The sequence below is a fragment of the Cupressus sempervirens genome, chromosome 8, assembly GCF_028749045.1.
Source record: "Cupressus sempervirens isolate cs-2001-9-10 chromosome 8, ASM2874904v1, whole genome shotgun sequence".
NCBI classification, from domain to species: domain Eukaryota; kingdom Viridiplantae; phylum Streptophyta; class Pinopsida; order Cupressales; family Cupressaceae; genus Cupressus; species Cupressus sempervirens.
In genome coordinates, this window is record NC_143125.1 from 90,516,134 (window position 1) to 90,539,187 (window position 23,054).

General features: G+C 35.3%; 2 non-coding genes and 1 pseudogene across 3 annotated transcripts in view; 1 reads left to right on the forward strand and 2 right to left on the reverse strand.

Annotated features, from left to right (window-relative positions):
- LOC149541771 (light-independent protochlorophyllide reductase iron-sulfur ATP-binding protein pseudogene) overlaps positions 1–23,054 on the reverse strand; it is a 142,545-nt pseudogene that overhangs the window by 100,229 nt on the left and 19,262 nt on the right. The window lies entirely within an intron of this gene.
- Positions 7,898–7,968, reverse strand: TRNAG-GCC (transfer RNA glycine (anticodon GCC)). The gene has a single exon. It is a non-coding gene; the product is annotated as a tRNA-Gly (tRNA).
- On the forward strand, positions 8,628–8,713 carry TRNAS-UGA (transfer RNA serine (anticodon UGA)). Its single transcript has one exon. It is a non-coding gene; the product is annotated as a tRNA-Ser (tRNA).

The following is a 23,054-nucleotide window of genomic DNA, read 5'->3' on the forward strand; positions in this document are numbered from 1 at the left end:
GGGGTCGTGAGCAACCGAGCGTGAAACATAAACATTTTCTCAAATTTTTTTTATTGATTGCTATCAATTTGAATAAACTCTTTCAAATATTCCCAATTTTTCTTTATTCAGTTTACATATTTGCGATCGTAAGAAAATTTATTATGCTATTGTGCATTGGCAAATAATTTTGTTCATGGAATCATTTCCGTATGGGGAATGAAAGAAATTATCAAATTTATAAATTGACTATGCCTAGATCTCAGAGAAATGACAATTTTATCGACAAGACTTTCACAATTGTAGTGGATATATTATTGCAGATAATCCCAATGGCCTCAGGGGAGAAAAAGGAATTTACCTATTACAGAGATGGTGTGATTTGATTTTTTTTCTTTCTACTTTTTTTTATATTCTATTTATTAAAAGTGAAAACTGACGTTTAGTGAAGGTGAGTTTTCTAAATAGAACAATTCTTTCTGTCGTGTATCCCCGATTTATGCAACCTTAGATGCTTTGATCTTCTGAGATTCTAGTATTAAGCGAAAGGTTATATCTATTACATAGATGTTAATGGTCAAATCTATATGATAGGTGTGCATAAGGGAAAAAGCACTACACGTTAAAATCGACAACACAAATGCTTCGTTATAATAAATAAAATAAGAATATAGAATACTTTTTTTTTTTTTTTATTAAGGGTTAGTTAGAATGGTTGAGGCAACAAACATCCATCTCGTTTGTATTTCGGATACCGCTAGAACCATCGGAGACTGTTGGAGTGAATAATTCTCGTAAAATACAATGCGTTAAGGACAAAGAAATTGTTAGAGGTTATGTTTGTAGTGCTAAGCTAAAATACTTTATTATTTATTCTAAATAATAAAAAAATCTTTGCAAGAAGGATAGCTAGAGATTCATTGGAAATACACTAGTTCCTGCTAATTCATAATCATAAGGAAAATCTTTTTTCTTGTCAATTGAATTGATTACTTTCCTTATTCTGTACTTATTCTGTAAAAAAAGGAGGAGCCGTATGAGGTGAAATTCTCATGTACGGTTTTGAAGCGGAGATCATTTCAATTGAAGGAACGACCGTAACGAATGTCAGCTCAATCCGAAGGGGAATATGCAGAAGCTTTACAAAATTATTATGAAGCCATGCGACCGGAAATTGACCCCTATGATCGAAGTTATATATTGTATAATATAGGTCTTATCCACACAAGTAATGGGGAACATACTAAGGCTTTAGAATATTATTTCTAGGCATTAGAACGAAACCCGTCTTTACCACAAGCTCTTAATAACATGGCCTTGATCTGTCATTACGTGCGGCTATCTGTACTATAGAATGAATTCGTTTAGTACGAAAAAAAAAGAGGCTTTCTACATATGCATCGTCCAAAACAACGGTTTTTTATCAGCTGTAGTCAAAAGAATACCCCTCATAGGAGCCCAAATATGAATGGGTAAATATAGCCTGGATAGTCCATGGATAAAATAAAATCAATTCAATTGATGGAGAAAGCACCATAAAGATCAATTATTGAAAGTTCGGGCTGATACGATCAAATCTGCTCATGGGCAAAAATAAGGAATCTATTTATGTAGTAGAGTTGATTTACTAGGTTATTGAGCAGCGGTGTAGCATCAGATCCTAAAGAGGTGAAGTAATACTTTCCTGGTAGGAAAGTATTACTTCAAAAATTTCTATATAGAACATAGATAGTGACCTCTTAAAAAGATTTTTATCTGGATAATCTGAAGTAGACCTCTTTATTTCTAATACTTCATCTTTTTACGGTGGGAGAAAAGAGAAAACCTAATCATTTATCGAAAGTGAAGTTTGAAACTCATGTCATTGACCCATTCTGTTCTTTCGATTAAGCTGAACGTATTTACCTACCCTATTTTGGAAGTATGGGTACAAGGACTAAAGAATAGTTAATTGAGCCATATGAGGTAGGAAACTCTCAAGTACGGTTCTAAGGGAAGAAAACTTTTAGAAGTTACTCTATCCCGACCGAGGAGAACAGGCCATTCAACAGGGAGATCCTGAAATTGCGGAAGCTTGGTTTGATCAAGCTGCTGAATGTTGGAAGCAAGCTATAGCACTTGCTCCAAGCAATTATATCGAAGCACAAAATCAGTTAAAGATTACAGGACGTTTTCGAGAATGAAAATCTCCCGATTCCTATAGTCAAGATGATGAAATTTACCATGCTATTCGAACGAATTAGCTTCTCTTATTGCATAATCATTATGAAAAAATATAAAATAGAACAAAGAATACAATCTATGGATTGTTAAAAAAATCCTTTTAATATGAGTCAATATCATCCATAAATAGAATTTATGAAAGATTTATTAATATAACATATGGGTCCAGAGATATGGATAAATAAATCTGGATATGAAAATAATGATTGTATCATATTTATATATCTTACCACTGGGCGAGAAAGTTCTATATCTCGTAACGGTCCATTAAGCACCTATCGGATATGTCATAATAAATTTGAACATCTGCCTCAAATGGACTTCCGTATCATAGTCGCTCCAGTTCTAAATTGGGAAATAAAGAGAGGGACGAGTTTAGAATATATAGTCATTTTTCTTTTTCTTTTTTAATTTGGCGGGTTTTTTCTCATGTCTCGTCTGGAAAGAGGAGAACTCAATGACCATTCATTCACTGTAGGAAGTAAAGATCATAGTGGAGAGGGATCCTGTTAAAACCTCATTTGAAAAATGGGCTAAACCTTGTCATTTCTCAAAGACACTAGCTAAGGGACCCAATACTACCACCTGGATCTGGAACCTACATGCTGATGCTCATGATTTTGATAGCCATACCAATGATTTGGAAGAGATCTCTCGCAAAGTATTTAGTGCTCATTTTGGTCAATTAGCCATCATATTTATTTGGCTAAGTGGGATGTACTTTCACGGTGCTCGTTTCTCCAATTATGAAGCATGGTTAGGCGATCCTACTCACATTAAACCCAGGTGTTCAGGTAGTTTGGCCGATAGTAGGCCAAGAAATTTTGAATGGAGATGTGGGTGGAGGTTTTCAAGGAATAAAAATCACCTCTGGGTTCTTCCAAATTTGGCGAACATCCGGAATAACTAGTGAATTGCAACTTTACTGCACCGCAATCGGTGCATTGATCTTTGCAGCGTTAATGCTTTTTGCTGGTTGGTTCCATTATCACAAAGCTGCTCCAAAATTGGCTTGGTTCCAAGATGTAGAATCCATGTTGAACCACCATTTAGCAGGGTTACTAGGACTTGGCTCTCTATCTTGGGCAGGACACCAAATACACGTTTCTTTACCTATTAATCAACTCTTAGATGCTGGAGTGGACCCTAAAGAGATACCGCTTCCTCATGAATTTATTTTCAATCGTGAGCTTTTAGCTCAACTTTATCCCAGTTTCGCTGAGGGATTGACCCCATTTTTCACTCTGAATTGGTCGAAATATTCAGACTTTTTGACTTTTCGTGGAGGGCTCAACCCAGTAACGGGGGGTCTGTGGCTGACCGATACTGCACACCACCATTTGGCTATTGTAGTTCTTTTTCTAATCGCTGGTCATATGTATAAAACCAATTGGGTTATTGGCCATAACCTCAAGGATATTTTGGAGGCTCATAAAGGTCCATTTACAGGGGAAGGACATAGAGGTCTTTATGAGATCTTAACTACTTCATGGCATGCTCAATTAGCTCTTAACCTAGCTATGTTAGGATCTTTAACTATTGTCATAGCTCATCATATGTATTCTATGCCTCCCTATCCATATCTAGCTACTGACTATGGTACCCAACTATCTCTGTTCACGCACCATATGTGGATTGGTGGATTTCTCATAGTTGGCGCTGCTGCACATGCGCTATTTTTATGGTAAGAGACTATGATCCGACTACTCAGTACAACAATCTTTTAGACCGTGTTCTGAGACATCTTGATGCAATTGTATCACACCTCAACTGGGTATGTATTTTCTTAGGTTTCCATAGTTTTGGTCTATATATTCATAATGATACTATGAGTGCTTTAGGACATCCTAAAGATATGTTTTCAGATACTGCTATCCAATTACAACCTATCTTTGCTCAATGGATACAAAACACTCATGCTTTAGCACCCAGTTTGACAGCTCCTGATGCAACAACAAGTACCAGCTTAACCTGGGGAGGTGGTGATTTGATAGCAGTAGGTGCCAAAGTGGCCTTGTTGCCTATTCCATTAGGAACTGCGGATTTTTTAGTGCACCATATTCATGCATTTACTATCCATGTGACTGTATTAATATTACTTAAAGGTGTTTTATTTGCTCGTGGTTCTCGTTTAATACCCGATAAAGCGAATCTTGGTTTTCGTTTTCCTTGCGATGGGCCTGGTAGAGGAGGAACATGCCAAGTATCTGCCTGGGATCATGTCTTCTTAGGGTTATTCTGGATGTACAATGCAATTTCGGTAGTAATATTTCATTTTAGTTGGAAAATGTAGTCCGATGTTTGGGGTAGTATAAGTGATCAGGGAGTGGTAACTCATATTACAGGAGGAAACTTTGTGCAGAGTTCCGTTACAATTAACGGGTGGCTCCGTGACTTTCTATGGGCACAAGCTTCTCAAGTAATCCGATCTTACGATTCTTCATTATCTGCATATGGTCTTTTATTCTTAGGTGCTCATTTCGTTTGGGCCTTTAGTTTAATGTTCCTATTTAGTGGCCGTGGATATTGGCAAGAACTTATTGAATCTATTGTTTGGGCCCATAATAAATTAAAAGTTGCTCCTGCTATCCAGCCAAGAGCCTTGAGTATTGTTCAAGGACGCGTTGTAGGAGTAGCTCATTACCTTCTGGGTGGAATTGCCACAACATGGGCGTTCTTCCTAGCAAGAATTATTGTAGTAGGATAATGGCTAGGAGGATAAAGCATTATGACATCAAGATTTCCAAAGTTCAGCCAAGGGTTGGCCCAGGACCCAACTACTCATCGTATTTGGTTTGGTAATGCTACTGCACATGACTTTGAGAGTCATGATGATATTACCGAAGAGCGCCTTTATCAAAAGATTTTTGCTTCTCACTTTGGTCAGTTAGCTATAATCTTTCTGTGGACCTCTAGTAATTTGTTCCACGTAGCTTGGCAAGGCAATTTCGAAGCATGGGTCCACGACCCCTTACATATAAGACCTATTGCTCATGCAATTTGGGATCCTCATTTTGGTCAACCGGCCGTAGAAGCCTTTACCCGAGGAGGTGCTCCCGGTCCAGTAAATATTGCGTATTCCGGTGTTTATCAGTGGTGGTATACAATTGGTTTACGCACTAATGAAGATCTTTATATTGGAGCTCTTTTCTTGCTATTTCTTTCTGCTCTCTTTTTAACAGCGGGTTGGTTGCATCTACAACCTCAATGGAAACCAAGTGTTTCATGGTTTAAAAATGCCGAATCTCGTCTAAATCATCATTTATCAGGGCTCTTCGGAGTCAGTTCTTTGGCTTGGACGGGGCATTTAGTTCATGTGGCTATTCCTGAATCAAGAGGAGAGCACATAAGGTGGGATAATTTTTTAGATGTAGTACCACATCCCCAAGGGTTGGAACCACTTTTTACAGGTCAGTGGAATCTTTATGCTCAAAATCCTGATTCCAGCAGTCATTTATTTGGTACTGCTAAAGGGGCGGGAACTGCTATTCTAACTCTTCTTGGGGGATTCCATCCACAAACTCAAAGTTTGTGGCTAACTGATATCGCGCATCATCATTTAGCTATTGCATTTGTGTTTTTCATTGCTGGTCATATGTATAGAACCAACTTTGGGATTGGACACAGCATAAAAGATATTTTAGAAGCACATGTTCCTCCGGGAGGCTTATTAGGACGCGGGCATAAGGGTCTTTACAACACAATCAATAACTCTCTTCGCTTTCAATTAGGTCTTGCTCTAGCTTCTTTGGGAGTTGTTACTTCTTTAGTAGCTCAACACATGTATTCTTTTCCTGCCTATGCATTCATAGCACAAGATTTTACTACTCAAGCTGCTTTATATACTCATCATCAATACATTGCCGGATTCATTATGATGGGGGCATTTGCTCATGGAGCTATATTTCTCATTAGAGATTATAATCCAGAACAAAATAAGGATAATGTATTGGCGAGAATGTTGGAGCATAAGGAAGCCATAATATCTCATTTGAGTTGGGTTAGTTTATTCCTAGGTTTTCATACCTTGGGACTTTATGTTCATAACGATGTTATGCTTGCTTTTGGTACTCCAGAAAAGAAAATCTTGATTGAGCCTATATTTGCTCAATGGATACAATCTGCTCATGGTAAGGCCTTATATGGCTTTGATGTGCTCTTATCTTCAGCAAATGATCCAGCATTCAATGCCGAAAAAAGCTTATGGTTATCCAGTTGGTTGAATGCTATTAACGATAATAAAAATTCACTCTTCTTAACAATTGGTCCCAGAGACTTTTTGGTTCATCATGCTATTGCTCTAGGTTTGCATACGGCTACATTGATTTTAGTAAAAGGTGTTTTAGATGCGCGCGGTTCTAAGCTAATGCCTGATAAGAAAGATTTTGGTTATAGTTTTCCTTGCGATGGTCCGGGACGGGGCGGTACTTGCGATATTTCAGCCTGGGATGCTTTTTATTTAGCAGTTTTCTGGATGTTGAATACCATTGGATGGGTTACTTTCTATTGGCATTGGAAACATATAACCTTATGGCAGGGAAATGTAGCTCAATTTAATGAGTCTTCCACTTATTTAATGGGGTGGTTAAGAGATTATCTTTGGTTAAATTCTTCACAACTAATTAATGGATACAATCCTTTTGGTATGAACAGTTTATCTATTTGGGCGTGGATGTTCTTATTTGGACATCTTGTTTGGGCTACTGGATTTATGTTTCTTATTTCTTGGCATGGATATTGGCAAGAACTGATTGAAACTCTTGCATGGGCTCATGAAAGCACACCTCTGGCTAATTTAGTTCGATTGAGAGATAAGCCGGTAGCTCTTTCCATTGTTTAAGCACGATTAGTTGGATTAGCTCACTTTTCTGTAGGCTGTTAGCTTTCTTAATCGCCTCTACATCAGGTAAATTCGGTTAATTCTTTTTATACACAGTTTTTAGATTTTTAAATCCAATCTCTATGTATAATCATCTGTGTATAAAAAGAAGGAGTAATCCACGTAATACTTCTCCATCTCAAATTTGATCTATATTCTTTATATAAAGTAGCTGAATCATTATGGCAAGAAAAAGTCTCATTCAAAGAGAGAAAAAGAAACAAAGATTGGAAAGGAAATATAATTTGCTTCGCCAATCTTTGAAAAAAGAGATGAGCGAAGTCTCATCACTGGATGAAAAATTGGAAATTTATAGAAAATTACAATCTCTACCACGTAATAGTGCACCTACACATCTTCGCCGACGTTGTTTGAAGACTGGAAGACCGAGAGCCATTTATAGAGACTTTGAATTATCCGGATATATAATCCGTGAAATGGCTCACGCATGTTTGTTGGCTGGGGTAACAAAATCGAGTTGGTAGGGTAAAGAAAAGAATTATTTAAAGTTATTGTTATGATAGAAATAAAGTTATTGTTACGATAGAAAAGTCCCTCCCTATATAAGGGAGGGAGAATAGAATACCCAAGGGATTGCTCGATGTACCCATTATAATGGTATTATAAGAAAGGTTAATATGAAGGGATAACGTGGAGTAGAGCAGTTTGGTAGCTCGCAAGGCTCATAACCTTGAAGTCATGGGTTCAAATCCCGTCTCCGCAAAGACACAATAAATTTCATATATCTTGGCTGTATGTTATAAATATGATACATATACGACTAAACCAATACGATAACTTTCTATTCTACAGATAGGCGGGTAGCGGGAATCGAACCCGCATCTTCTCCTTGGCAAGGAGAAATTCTACCATTCAACCATACCCGCATTTGACTCGTTATATGGGTATATATTAATACCCATATATTACCATTCTATGGAGGTCAATTTTTCTATTTCAATAGATTTATTGATCAATTATAAATCATATTAATAAATAACCTCTCCCTTGAGCACTTTCATTACCTGGTTTTTTTATTTCTCATAAATTAAATTTCTTTGTGAATTAATTTAGGCCCAGGGGGAGGAAGGATAAAAAGATCAATATATCTTAAGATATGAAAGAATTTAGAATACCTACTAAAAAGACTAATCCAATCCATAATGATACACCTGAAAATAGTACATTTTTTTGACTTGACCAGCCATTAGGAGAGGAAAGTGCAACAGGTACACCAATTACTAGTAGAATTGAAATCGCAATTAATGCAAACACAGATGATTGGAACGCAATAGTCATGATTGTAATCTTAAAAGCTTCCAACAGATTCAAAAGGCTATACCATTCGATCCCTATCCGGTCTTTTTAATTAAAATGCACTACGGATTTTTATTTGATCATAAATGAATCAAAATTTTAGAATTTTGAGTATAAAGAAAGAATAAGAAAATTTTCTTTTTATCATCATAATAGTTATATATATATATAACTATTAGCCCTATAGACAGATATTATCTGTCGGGATAAAATGAGTTATGCTCATTGGGGAGAGATGGCCGAGTGGTTGATGGCTCTGGTCTTGAAAACCGGTATAGTTAAAAACTATCGAGGGTTCGAATCCCTTTCTCTCCTTTTGTTGATCGAACAATTTAACCTAGCTTATGAAAAAAAAAAAAAAATCCTAGATAGAACTTAGTTCAGTACAAAAAAAATGCTCGGCTATATATAGTATAGCCGAGCAACAAGGATTCAGTTGGAAGAATAATGGCAAAGGATATAACTATCCTTCCAATATCTAAAAATAAATTAGATATTTATAGTTTTATCTCTGGTTTTTTATAGTTTTATCTCTTGTTTAATTAAGAGGGGTCATGGAAAGAACAGGTTCAAAATCACGATCAATTCCTTTCTCAAATCCTGCTGCAGCTGCACAAGCTCTTCCTGCATGCCACAAATGACCTACGAAAAAGAAAAATCCTAGAACAAAATGAGAAGTAGCTAACCAACTTCGAGGTGAGACATAATTGACCGCATTAATTTCGGTAGCTACACCACCCACAAAATTTAAAGAACCTAAAGGAGCATGAATCATATATTCTGCTGAACGTCGTTCTTGCCAAGGTTGTATGTCTTTTTTCAGCTTACTCAGGTCCAAACCATTAGGACCTCTTAAAGGTTCCAACTAGGGAGCACGAAGATCCCAAAAACGCATCGTTTCCCCTCCAAAAATAATTTCTCCAGTAGGAGAACACATAAGATATTTACCTAAACCAGTGGGCCCTTGGGCAGACCCCACACTAGCTCCAAGACGCTGGTCTCTAACTAGAAAAGTAAATGCTTGTGCTTGAGAGGCCTCTGGGCCAGTAGGTCCATAGAATTCACTGGGATAAGCTGTATTTTTAAACCAAACAAAAAAACAAGCAATGAAACCAAAGACAGAGAGAGCTGCCAAACTATAAGATAAGTAAGCTTCTCCGGACCATACAAATGCACGGCGAGCCCACGCAAAAGGTTTTGTTAAGATGTGCCAGATACCACCAAAGATACAAATGGAACCTAACCACACATGTCCTCCAATTAGATCTTCTAGATTGTCCACACTAACAATCCATCCCTCCCCTCCAAAAGGGGATTTTAGTAAATAACCAAATATAGTACTTGGATTAAGCGTAAGGTTCGTAATTTTTCTTATATCTCCACCGCCAGGAGCCCAGGTATCATATATGCCACCAAAATACAAAGCCTTAAACACTAGGAGAAAAGCACCAACACCTAGCAAGATTAGGTGAATACCTAAAATTGTGGTCATTTTGTTCCTATCTTTCCATACATAACCAAAAAATGGAAAAGATTCTTCTAAAGTTTCGGGTCCAATTAGTGCGTGATAAATACCACCGAAGCCTAAAACTGTAGAAGAAATTAAGTGAAGTACCCCGGATACAAAATAGGGAAAAGTATCCACAATTTCCCCACCAGGACCGACTCCCCATCCTAGAGTAGCTAGATGGGGAAGTAAAATCAATCCTTGTTCATACATAGGTTTTTCTAGTACAAAATGAGCCACCTCAAATAAATTCATTGCCCCAGCCCAGAATACAATTAATCCGGCATGAGCCACATGAGCTCCAAGTGATTTGCCTGACAAATTAATAAGTCGAGCATTACCAGCCCACCAAGTGAAACCAGTGGTTTCTTGGTCACGACCAGCTAAAGTTAGAGTTCCATTAAAGAGCGTTTCCACGGGGTAGAACCTCCTCAGGGAATATAAGATTTTCATGAGGCTGATCCTGAGCCGCCATCCAAGCACGAATACCTTCGTTCAAAAGAATATTTTTTGTATAAAAAGTCTCAAATTCAGGATCTTCTGCTGCACGAATCTCCTGGGAAACATAATCATAAGCACGTAAGTTTAGAGCTAGGGCAACTACTCCAATGGCACTCATCCATAAATCGGTCACCGACATAAATAACATGAAGAAATGTAACCAACGTTTATTGGAAAAAGCAACCCCAAAAATTTGGGACCAGAAACGGTTCGCAGTGACCATAGAATAAGTCTCTTCGGCTTGAGTTGGGTTAAAAGCATGGAATGTATTTGCACCATCACCATCTTCAAATAAAGTATTTTCTACGGTAGCATCGTGAATAGCACATAGAAGAGCAGCACCCAATACTCCGGCAACTCCCATCATATGAAATGGATTCAAGGTCCAATTATGAAAACCTTGAAAAAAAATGATAAATCGGAAAATAGCTGCTACGCCAAAACTAGGTGCAAAAAACCAACCAGACTGACCTAATGGATAGATCAAGAATACGGAAACAAAAACAGCAATCGGAGCAGAGAACGCAATTGCATTATAAGGTCGTAATTGCACAGATCGAGCAAGTTCAAATTGGCATAACATAAAGCCTATTAGACCAAAAGCACCATGAAGAGCAACGAAAGTCCATAGACCACCTAATTGACACCAACGAGTAAAATCTCCTTGTGCTTCAGGACCCCATAATAGTAGCAAAGAATGTGCCAAACTATTAGCAGGCGTAGAAACTACAGCAGTTAAAAAATTAAAACCTTCCAAATAGGAACTGGCCAACCCGTGAGTATACCACAAAGTCACAAAAGTTGTGCCCGTGAACCATCCGCCTAGTGCAAAATAAGCACAAGGAAAAAGCAATAAATCGGACCAACCCACAAAAACAAAACGGTCTCTGCGTAGCCAGTCATCCATAATATCAAATAAAGTTTGTTCCTCTTTGGAAGACTTTCCAAGGGCTATAGTCATAGTAATCCTCCTATTTAACTATTTCAACCTTTTCCGAACACCCTATTCGATAGAATCAAAGGGTATACACTGTTTTATATTGAAATATTTATGGACAATTTTTCATCCATCATCCCTTTCAATAAATCGGGTTTCGAAGATTCCTTATTGGTACGGATTTTATATTGAAACCGAATTACTTATATATAGTAAATGCATGATAATTCGAAGTTGTTTCTATTTTATTTTTTTCTTATCTTTTTTTTATCTCATTTCCAATCTATTTTCCACTGGTAGAATGACCAAAATAAAATGTCTTGTACAAACATAGTAAGAATGTTTGGTACATCATAATCGAATTATGCTTTTAAAGATAAAAGGAAAATACTTCCATCTAGAATTCAGACTTACATATCCATTTTTTGTTTTTTTTTTTGAAAGAAAAAAATCATTCGACAGAATATCCAATTAACAACCAAATATGAGAGTATTTGAATAATTTCATGAAGGTTCACTTTCAAAATCTACCTCAATTTTCAATATAAGAATAACTTATATTATTAATCAGTCAATGGGTTAGGTTCACTTACTTCTCATTTTTATTTAGTTTTATAAGTAATACGTACTAATTGAAATTAGTCATTTTTCAATGAAAAATACGAAAGTGAAGTATATTATGCCTAATCTTATACTATTCCTCGTCTTATTAGTAGCGAGATATAAGAAAAAAAGTTCTATCTAAAAAAAACAAAATTCTATATGTTAGTTATGCTCAATTATATTAACATGTTCTATTCCATCATAACAAAAAAAGGTATATTGCATCTTTTTTGTCTTAATCAAATAAATGTTGAAAATAACAACTGGGCTTTATTGCAAGCAAGAGCCCTTTATCTGGCTTGAACCGATGACTTACGCCTTACCATGGCGTTACTCTACCCCTAAGTTAAAAGGGCTTTTGACCATTTCATTACCAATGGAGAAGTCTATTACATATTCGATAGATGCCATAATAATGGGGTCAATAATAGAAATTAATTGAATATAGTTATATTGTCGATCCTGACAACACAAGAAGAATATTAAATAATGAAATATGAAGAAAGATTCTTTTATATTGATAAATTCCTAGGGATTTGAATATTATAACAATAAGTAGGCCCCTATCGTCTAGTGGCCCAGGACATCTCTCTTTCAAGGAGGCAACGGGGATTCGATTTCCCCTAGGGGTACTAGGTAGGCTAGGAAAGTCATTATAGTACCTAATTAGGTACTATAATCAACTTCCCATTTTTCCCTGGGTCGATGCCCGAGTGGCTAATGGGGACGGACTGTAAATTCGTTGGCAATATGCCTACGCTAGTTCAAATCCAGCTCGACCCAATACCAACTTGATAGATTGAGATAGATATTTATCTATCAGATAAGAAAGGTAATTGGTTTTTGAATCCCCTACCCTACTGTATAGAGAAAGAATCGGAACTATAGAGAAAGAATCGGAACAAACAGTTTTGATATATAAATTTGAAAGATAAAAGTTTTACAAATACGACCCGGCACAATTTTTTTTATGACAATTTAGTCAATAAACTGTACCTAGTGGGATTGTAGTTCAATTGGTTAGAGTACCGCCCTGTCAAGACGGAAGTTGCGGGTTCGAGCCCCGTCAGTCCCGATTCAATAAATTGAACAATTGTTTGAGCGATTCCTACCCCAAACAAGAGCAAAAAAGGGAAATAGAGTAGACTAGAATAGATTTGACATCTTTTTTACACATTTTGTGTGTGGATTCGCCGAATTATTAGATCTGCAATCTTTTTTTCCTTGAGAAATAAAAAAGGCGTAGTAAGATAGATCTGTGTTAGGAAGAATACCGTGTATAGATTTACGCTCTGCGTTCATCTCTCATATTTTTGTTTGCTCATCAATTTTTTACTAGACCCTTTTTGGTTTTTGACTATTATCAAAACCATCTATCTCTATATGGATAGATCCTGTTCTAATATATAATAGACATTAACATAAAAAAGAAATATTTGATTGAGACAAACATTAATGAAATTTTTTTTTTACAAAAAAAAGAGATACTCTATGAGATCTAATCTCGAGTTATTTTAAAACGAAGCGAAAATCAATCATGGAAGTAAATAACCTTGCATTTATTGCTATTCTATTATTCATTGCAGTGCCCACTGCTTTTCTAATCGTCATTTACGCGCAAACGAAGCCTCAAAGTGAACTAGAGTGATTACTTAGAATCTAGAATTAGTCTAAATCGTCACTATAAAAAAGTTATAGTGGTCAGTAGATTTTTTTGAGAAGAAGTAGTTACAAAAAAATTTTCGTTTATACCACTTATATACAGATTTTGGATAAGTAGATCTAAATTCTAATTTGTCTCGTGGGAACTAGACATAATTTCTTACATATCTCTGGAAAAATTGATGTAAATAAAAACATAGGTGTTATTTTGATTTGAATAATATTTTTTAAAATATTGATAATACGAATACGCATTGTTTACTATTCCATAGTAATATGCAAAATTGTATATCGTAAAGGCAAAAAATTGATATGGAAAAGACAGAGCAATAATGCTCCATATGCTTTAACAAATGTATAGTGAAAAATAGTATGGTTCGCTATATAAAACTCTACTTCATATTTTCTAAATATGAAGTAGAATTTTATTTCTAACATGATCAATTTGATATTATAAATCATCTCGTTCATAATTTAATTTAACGATAGATAAATAAATAATTAATGATAGTAATGATTTAATCATCGTAATAATCATTGTTTATTTGTTTTTAACAGAACGATTAAACACAGAAGGACTATTCAAATTCTATTAAATTCCACTTCTACCCCATACTACGAGTGAAAGAGAAAAAGTAAAAACTACCATTAGAGCAGCCCAAGCGATACCGACTATATCCATACGAATCCCTCTCTTTTTAAAAACTTAAAAAAAAGTAAAAAAAAAAGATAATAATAATATCATTATTGATTCTTGATGATAATGGAACTATTCAAAATAGTGCAAAGTGGGAATCTTCTACCTTCCTATTCTGAAAGGATGAGTCGATAGTAGAGGCTTCTCAAAATTTTTTATTGTAACTAATTACTATAAACTACCTATCAGATCAGACATTAACAATAAAATTCAATTTTATTTGCTATATTAGCAATAGCACCTGAAGCTACACAAGTTGTCTCCAAAAGACATGGATACAAATAGAGACTTTTGTATTTGTTTAGACTACCAAGGCGACACCCAAATTTGAACTGGGGATCGAGGATTTGCAGTCCCCTGCCTTACCACTTGGCTATGTCGCCATCCCCATATCTAGTTTATCCTAAGGTAAAACTCTATTTTGCTTTATTTATCGAAGATGATATGTAAGGTATTTCACGTATTCTTGTTTATCACTCGGATATGCCATATAACCAATTTATAGTCCCCAGGTCTAATAGGGGATTTAGACTTTTCCAATAGGAAAAAGAGGGATTGGTTTTCAATTATCTTATTAAAATGGAACCTATAACCTATTAATATCGGTTAGGAATTGAAGTTCCTGCCTTTAGTATAGAATAGGAATTTAGAGTACCCAATTAAGTATACTAAATCCACTTTTGTCTGTCAATAACTAGAGAATTTACAACTATAGAAATATTTACATCATATATCATTTGTTTAATAATAAAAGAAAATAGCTTCCTTTTTTTCCTTTTTTCTTTTTTTGTTTTTTTGATATAGTGAACAAAACATGTCAATTTTTTGTCGAATTTATTCGTCTAGATTAATGGGGAATACAATATCGAAATATAAAATTGACTATAGAAATATAGGATAGCAAACATTCAATGCGATTAGAAGAAAATAAAGGAATATTGACAATTCCCCAATTTGGTAAAATACAACTTGAAGGATTTTTTCGTTTTATCAATCAAGGCTTAATAGAAGAAATCAATAACTTTTCAAAAATTGAAAGCTCAAATAAAAAGATAAAAATTATTCTTTTTGGTTCTGAATATAAATTAACAGAACCTTTCATTAAAGAGAGAGATGTTGTATATATGTCTGGTACATATAACTGTCAATTATATGTACCAGCAAGATTGATTAAGAAAACTAAGAAAACTTGTGAAATACAGGACCAGATTTTATATCTGGGAGATATTCCTTTGATGAATTCTAAAGGAACTTTTGTAATAAATGGAAATTACAGAGTCGTGGTCAATCAAATAGTAAGAAGCCCCGGTATTTATTACACTTGGAAACGAAAACCGTCGGGAAACATTATCTGGATTGGCACAATAATTTCAGATTGGGGAAGAAGATCAAGATTAGAGCTTAATAAAAAAAAAGAAAAGATACGGATTCGTATAAACAAAAAAAAAATATCTGTTTTAGTTTTTTTATTGGCTATGGGTCTAAATTTCGAAGAGATTTTTAACTATAAGAATGTTAAAGCATTTTTCCGATATTCGAAGGAGTATTATACTTGGTATGGCGGGAAGCGGAAAGCTATTTTAAAACTTTATAAAAAACTTTACATAAGTGACGAAAATGAAGAAGAAGGAGAAGAAGAAGAAGAAGAAGAATTGGATTTTGAGTCTATAGATGAAAAAGTAACAACATTTTTTTGAACGAAATGTTTATTAGGAAAGATGGGTCGACGAAATCTGAATAAAAAACTAAGTCTTGATGTATCCGAGAACGAAATTTTATTATTACCGTACGATATATTGGCTGCTGTGGATTACCTTATCAAAGTGCAATTTGGAGCAAGTACACTCGATGATATAGATCACTTAAAAAATTGATATATTCGTTCTGTAGCAGATTTATTACAAGAGCAATTACGATTAGCTCTATATGATTTCAGAGAAGCAGTTGAAAAAACTATATTACCTGGTATATCAATCAATGTTAAAAAGAGAATAACTCTTATTAAATTGGAAACTTTCATTTCATTAACGGGTACTTTTCAGAATTTTTTTGGGTTACATCCCTTATCACAATTTTTGGATCAAACTAATCCGTTGGCAGAAATAGTTCATAGTCGAAAAGTGAGCCCTTTGGGCCCTGGAGGATTGACAAGTCGAACGTCTACTTTTCGTACACGGGATATTCATCCTAGTCATTATGGAAGTATTTGTCTGATTATGAAATTCGAAGGAATAAATGTTGGGCTTATTGGATCGTTATCTATTTATGCAACGCTTGGTCATTACGACTCTTTAAAAAGTCCATTCTATAGGCTATCTGAGAGATCGAACAAAGACCATATGGTTTATCTATTACCGGGAGAAGATGAATACTATCGGATAGCTATAGGAAATTCTCTGGCATTAAGTCAAGGGGTTCCAGAGGAACAATTGACTGCAGCTCGATTTCAGCAAGAATTTTTATTTTTTGCATGGGACCAAATTCATTTCAGAAGTATTTTCCCTTCCCAATATTTTTCCGTTGGAGTTTGTCTTATTCCTTTTATCGAACATAATGATGCGAATCGTGCTTTAATGGGTTCTAATATGCAGCATCAAGCACTTCCACTTGTTCAACCTGAGAAGTGTATTGTTGGAACTGGATTGGAGGGTCAAGTAGCTCTAGATTCAGGAAGTGTAGCTATAGCCAAGCAAGGGGGAAAAATAAAGTATATTGATGGTGAAAATATAATCATAACTTCATCTGTTGCTCGAGACAATATAGAAATAGAATTGATTCTATATCAACATTCTAATAGTGATACTTGTATGCATCAAAAACCCTGAGTTCGCCAAGGGGAATATGTAAAGAGGGGACAAATTATAGCAGACAGTGCAGCTACAGCAGGGGGAGAACTTTCTTTGGGAAAAAAAATTTTAGTGGCCTATATGCCATGGGAAGGATACAATTTTGAAGATGCAATACTTATTAGTGAACGTCTGGTATATGAAGACATTTTTACTTCTTTTCAGATCGTAAGATACAAAATTGGAGTTTATTTTACGGACCAGGGCCCTGAAGTAATAACTAGAGAAATACCTCATTTAAATGCTTACTTACTCCGTCATCTGGACGAAAATGGCATTGTAATGATAGGATCTTGGATAGAAACAGGTGATATATTAGTAGGTAAATTAATACTGGAAGTAGAAGAAGACTCACTAATAAATACCCCAGAAGGAAAATTATTACAAGCTTTATTTGATATTAAGGCACCTACTGGAAAAGAAAATTGTTTCAGAGTCCCTAAAGGTGTAAAAGGTCGAGTTATCGATGTGAGATGCTTTCAGGAGTTCGAGGAGGAGGAAGACGATTATCTCGGCGATATTATAGAAAAAGTTCATGCATATATTTTACAAAAACGTAAAATACAAGTGGGTGATAAAGTAGCGGGAAGGCATGGTAATAAAGGTATTATTTCAAAAATTTTGCCCAGGCAAGATATGCCTTATTTACAAAATCGAACACCAGTGGACATGGTATTAAATCCATTAGGGGTACCTTCACGAATGAATGTAGGACAGATCTTTGAATGTTTACTTGGTTTAGCAGGAAAACTAATGAACAAACATTATAGACTTCCACCTTTTGACGAAAGGTACGAGCGAGAAGCTTCTAGAAAACTAGTGTTTTTTGAGCTTTATAAAGCTAGTGAGCAAACAGCTAATCCATGGGTATTTGAAACTGATAATCCTGGAAAACATAGATTAATTGATGGAAGAACAGGAAAGGTTTTTGAACAACCTGTTACAATAGGAATAGCTTATATATTGAAATTGTGCCATCAAGTTGACGACAAAATTCATGCACGTTCCCATGGGCCTTATGCGTTGGTTACACAACAACCTCTAAAAGGAAAATCCTCCAGAGGAGGACAACGAGTAGGAGAAATGGAAGTTTGGGCTCTAGAAGGTTTTGGTGTTGCTTATATTTTACACGAGATACTTACTTTAAAATCTGATCATATGGACACTCGTGAAAAAATATTTGGTGCCATTTTCAACGGAGAACCAATGCCTAAACCTACCACTTTTACAGAATCTTTCCAATTGCTCAGTCGAGAACTACGATCTTTAGCTCTAGAATTGAATCATACTACTCTATCTGAGATAGACTTTCAGATAGATAAGAAGGAAGTTTGATCAAAATGAATCAAAATTTATTTATTATGAATGACTAGAATAAACACGAACAACTCCAAATTGGATTAGTTTCTCCCGAGCAGATTCTCGCTTGGTCTGAAAGAATATTACCTAATGGAGAAAGAGTCGGACAAGTGACTGTAGAACAGATTTTAGATTATAGAACTTATGAACCAATAAGAGGTGGATTACTTTTTGAAAGGATATTTGGACCTAGGAAAAGGGGAGTTTGTGCTTGTGTAAAACCTCCAATGATAGAAAATGAGAAGGAAAACTACGACTCCAATTTTTGTACTCAATGTGGAGTTGAACTTGTTATTGATCCTCGAATTCGAAGATATCGAATGGGATACATTAAACTGGCATGTCCAGTTGTTCATATTTGGTATTTCAAACGACGTCCCAGTTATATCACGAATCTATTAAATAAGACTCGTAAAGAATTAGAAGGCCTAGTATACTGCGATGTGTGACTTGATCACAAGCTCCGATTATACAGATCCATAGGAACTGTCATCCTATTCAATCTAATTGGGATGCCCTTAGCTCTGACACGTCCCTCGGCAAGAGGGACATGAAGCTCAGAATTAGAACCATTTTGATAAAGAGGAATGAATCTAGGGTTAATATCTTGAGTAATATATTAATTTAAATTACTAATTGGACCTCGTAAAAATACTTCTTTTATCAGAAACAGAAACAAAATGGAATCAAAAATCTATTTCATTTTTCTTTTTATTCTAGACCAAAGAGAAAATATGGTTATAGGAGTCTATTCATCGCACATATGCTTCAAATAGTATTGTAACCATCGAAGTAAAACAAAAACCTACAGGATCAATTAATAAAGAGATAGAGACAAGTAAATCCCATATGAATTTCACAATAAATTAAAGATCTTTCACAAAGAAATGTATCATGTATCATTCAAAAGGGAGAAGACTGCTCATTAATTACGTATTTATGTCATAATACGAATTGTAAACCAATAATCGAATTCACTTGGCACTTGAGCAAAGAGTAACTATTTAGTTTTATCACTTGGGGACGAAAACCGTCGGGAAACATTGTTTGTATCAGAGAGCAAAAAACATTTTTTGCATAATGATACATAATCACTTTCCATTTGGGTATAGTTACTTGAACCGGATGAGAGGAAACTTTCATGTCCGATTCTGAGGGGGGGAAAAAAGATTGTAAAACCTATCCAAATGTTTTTATTACTAGGCCCACAGTTAACAAGCCAACTTTATTGCGATTTCAGGGAAAACTTCGTGAATATGAGTCTAAATCTTGGGCAAAAGATATTGCTTCTTATCTCTCTTGGGATTTTGCGCTATTTCAAGAGCGAGAAATTGCCACTAGAGGAAAAGCTATCAAAGAACAATTAGCTGGTCTAAATCTGCAAATGATTATAGATCATTCATATATAGAATGGAAGGAAATAGATACGAAAATATCTATATTATTGGGGTTGGGGATACAACCCCTTTTGGACTCTCCTTTGAAAAAACTATATTATAGTATCAAGAAAAAACTTATTTCACTTCAAAGAAGAAAGGATCGCCTGGTTCGACAGATGAAATTTGCTCAATATTTTATTCAAACAAATGTAGAACCACAATGGATGGTTTTATGCCTATTACCAGTTCTTCCTCCCGACCTGAGGCCAATGTATAAATTAAATGAAGGTGGAGTGATTACTTCGGATCTCAATGAACTTTATCTAAAAGTTATCCGTTGAAATAATAATCTTTTAGCATCCATAGAATGGACTCGTGCATTTCTAATACCAAATTTATTGTTTGATAAAAAGAAATTAGTCCAAAAAGCTGTAGATGCACTTCTTGATAACAGTATAGGCGTGCAACTGGTGAAAGATAGTAAGGATAGACCTTATAAATCATTCTTAGATTTCCTCCAAGGGAAAGAAGGAAGATTTCGTGAAAATTTACTTGGAAAATGGGTCGATTATTCAGGTCGTTCTGTTATTGTGGTAGGTCCCCATCTCTCATTGTACCAATGTGGATTACCCCGAGAAATCGCAATAGAACTTTTTCAAGCATTTTTAATTCGTGATCTAGTTGAACGACAGATTGCTCCCAATCTAAGAACTGCTAAATTTTTAATTCGAGATAGGAAACCTATTATATGGAACGTACTTAAACAGACTATCCAAAGACATCCCATATTGTTAAATCGAGCACCCACATTCCACAGATTAGGAATACAAGCATTTCTACCCATTTTAATAAAAGAACGTGCCATTTGTTTACACCCATTGGTTTGCGCAGGGTTTAATGCAGACTTTGATGGAGATCAGATGGCTGTTCATGTACCTTTATCTATGGAAGCTCAAGTAGAAGCTCGTTTACTTATGTTTTCTCATCTCAATCTTATCTCTCCAACTATAGGAGACCCTATTTGTGTACCGACTCAAGATTTGCTTCTAGGACTTTATAGATCAACTATTCAAAAAAACCAGGGCATTTATGAAAATAGATACCACCCGAATAATTCAGAAAAGAAGATCGTCTCACCTTCGTTTTATAGCTATGATGATGCGCTTAAAGCTTATGAACAAAAACAAATTGATTTAGACAGTCCTTTATGGCTTCGATGGAGGAGAGATATAGATACCTCTATTATTAATTCAGTAAATTGAGAACTTCCTATCGAAGTTCAATATGAATCTTTCGGTACCTTCTATGAAATCTATGATCATTTTCGAATAAGAAAATGTAGAGTGGGGGAAATACTTAATAAATACATTCGAACGACCGTTGGTCGTATTAGTTTTAATCGAGAAATAGAAGAAGCTATAAAAGGCTTGTGGACTTATGATATCCGACAAGAACTGTCATTATTCAGAATTTAATGTTATTAATCTTATGATCCTTTCATTGATGCAGAGATAAAGATTAAAGGAGCTTTGGAGCTTAAACCCATTGCTGATTCCTACTCCCCAACCCAAAATGGGGAGATTTTATCCAAAATGGAAATATTTTATTGATACAACCTAAATTGAAAATACCTTCTTTTTATGATACAACCTAAATTAAAAGTACCCTTTCCTTTTGAAGTGCCCTTTTTTAATAAAGGGATGGATAAATTTGTTATGAAGCACCTTATTAAAAGATTCGTAAATCAATTTGGAATGACATATACATCACATGTATTAGATCAACTGAAGATTTTAGGTTTCCAGCAAGCTACCGATGCAGCTATTTCATTAGGAATTGATGATCTTTTAACAACACCAGCTAAACTATGGCTTATCCATGATGTACAGCAACAAGGGTTTGCTTCGGAAAGACATCATGATTATGGAAATGTACATGCAGTGGAAAAATTACGTCAATTGATTGACATATGGCATGCTACCAGTGAATATTTGAAACGAGAAATGAATCCAAATTTTAAGATGACTGATCCTCTTAATCCAGTACATATGATGTCCTTTTCAGGAGCTAGAGGAAGTATATCTCAAGTTCACCAATTAGTAGGTATGAGAGGATTAATGTCAGATCCTCAAGGAAAAATTGTCGATCTACCCATTCAAGGAAATTTACGTGAAGGACTTTCCTTAACAGAATATATTATTTCCTGTTACGGTGCTCGTAAAGGAGTTGTAGATACTTCTATACGAACAGCAGATGCTGGATATCTCACACGTAGACTTGTTGAAGTAGTACAACACCTCGTTGTATGTAAAGTAGATTGCGGTACTATACAAGGTCTTTTTGTAAATCTTATTCAAGATCAAGAAACAATCAAAAATCAATTTGTTCTACAAACACTCATTGGGCGCGTATTAGCAGATGATGTATATATAAAGGGAAGATGTATTGCCACGCGCAATGAAGATATTGGAATTAAACTTGCCAATCAATTCTATTATTTCCAAATACAACCAATATATATACGAACCCCTTTTACTTGCAAAAGTATATCTTGGATTTGTCAATTATGTTATGGTCGGAATACTACTCATAGTAACTTAAACGAATTAGGAGAAGCAGTTGGCACTATTGCAGGCCAATCAATTGGAGAGCCGGGAACTCAACTAACATTAAGGACTTTTCATACTGGTGGGGTATTTACGGGTGATATTGCAGAACATATACGAGCCCCGTTCACCGGAAAAATGGAATTCAACAAAAATTTCATTTTTCCTACCCGCACCCGTCATGGACACCCTGCTTATATATGCCATAATAGTTTAGACGTGACTATCGATAATCAATATGAAGTACAAAACTTAACGATTCCGCCAGAAAGCTTGCTATTCATTCAGAATAATCAACTCGTGGAATCGGAACAAATAATTGCTAAGATTCGTGCAAAAAAACCCCCTTTTAAAGAGAAAGTAAAGAAATCTATATATTCTGGCTTGACAGGAGAAATGCACTGGAATATCCCTATGCTGTTTAATTTAATAGAAAAGACAACTCATTTATGGGTATTATCGGGAGGGATATATGAATCCGCTTTTCATAAAGATCAACATCAAGTGGATATTACAGAGCTTCTCCTTTACAAACATAAATCACTTTCGAATTATTCAG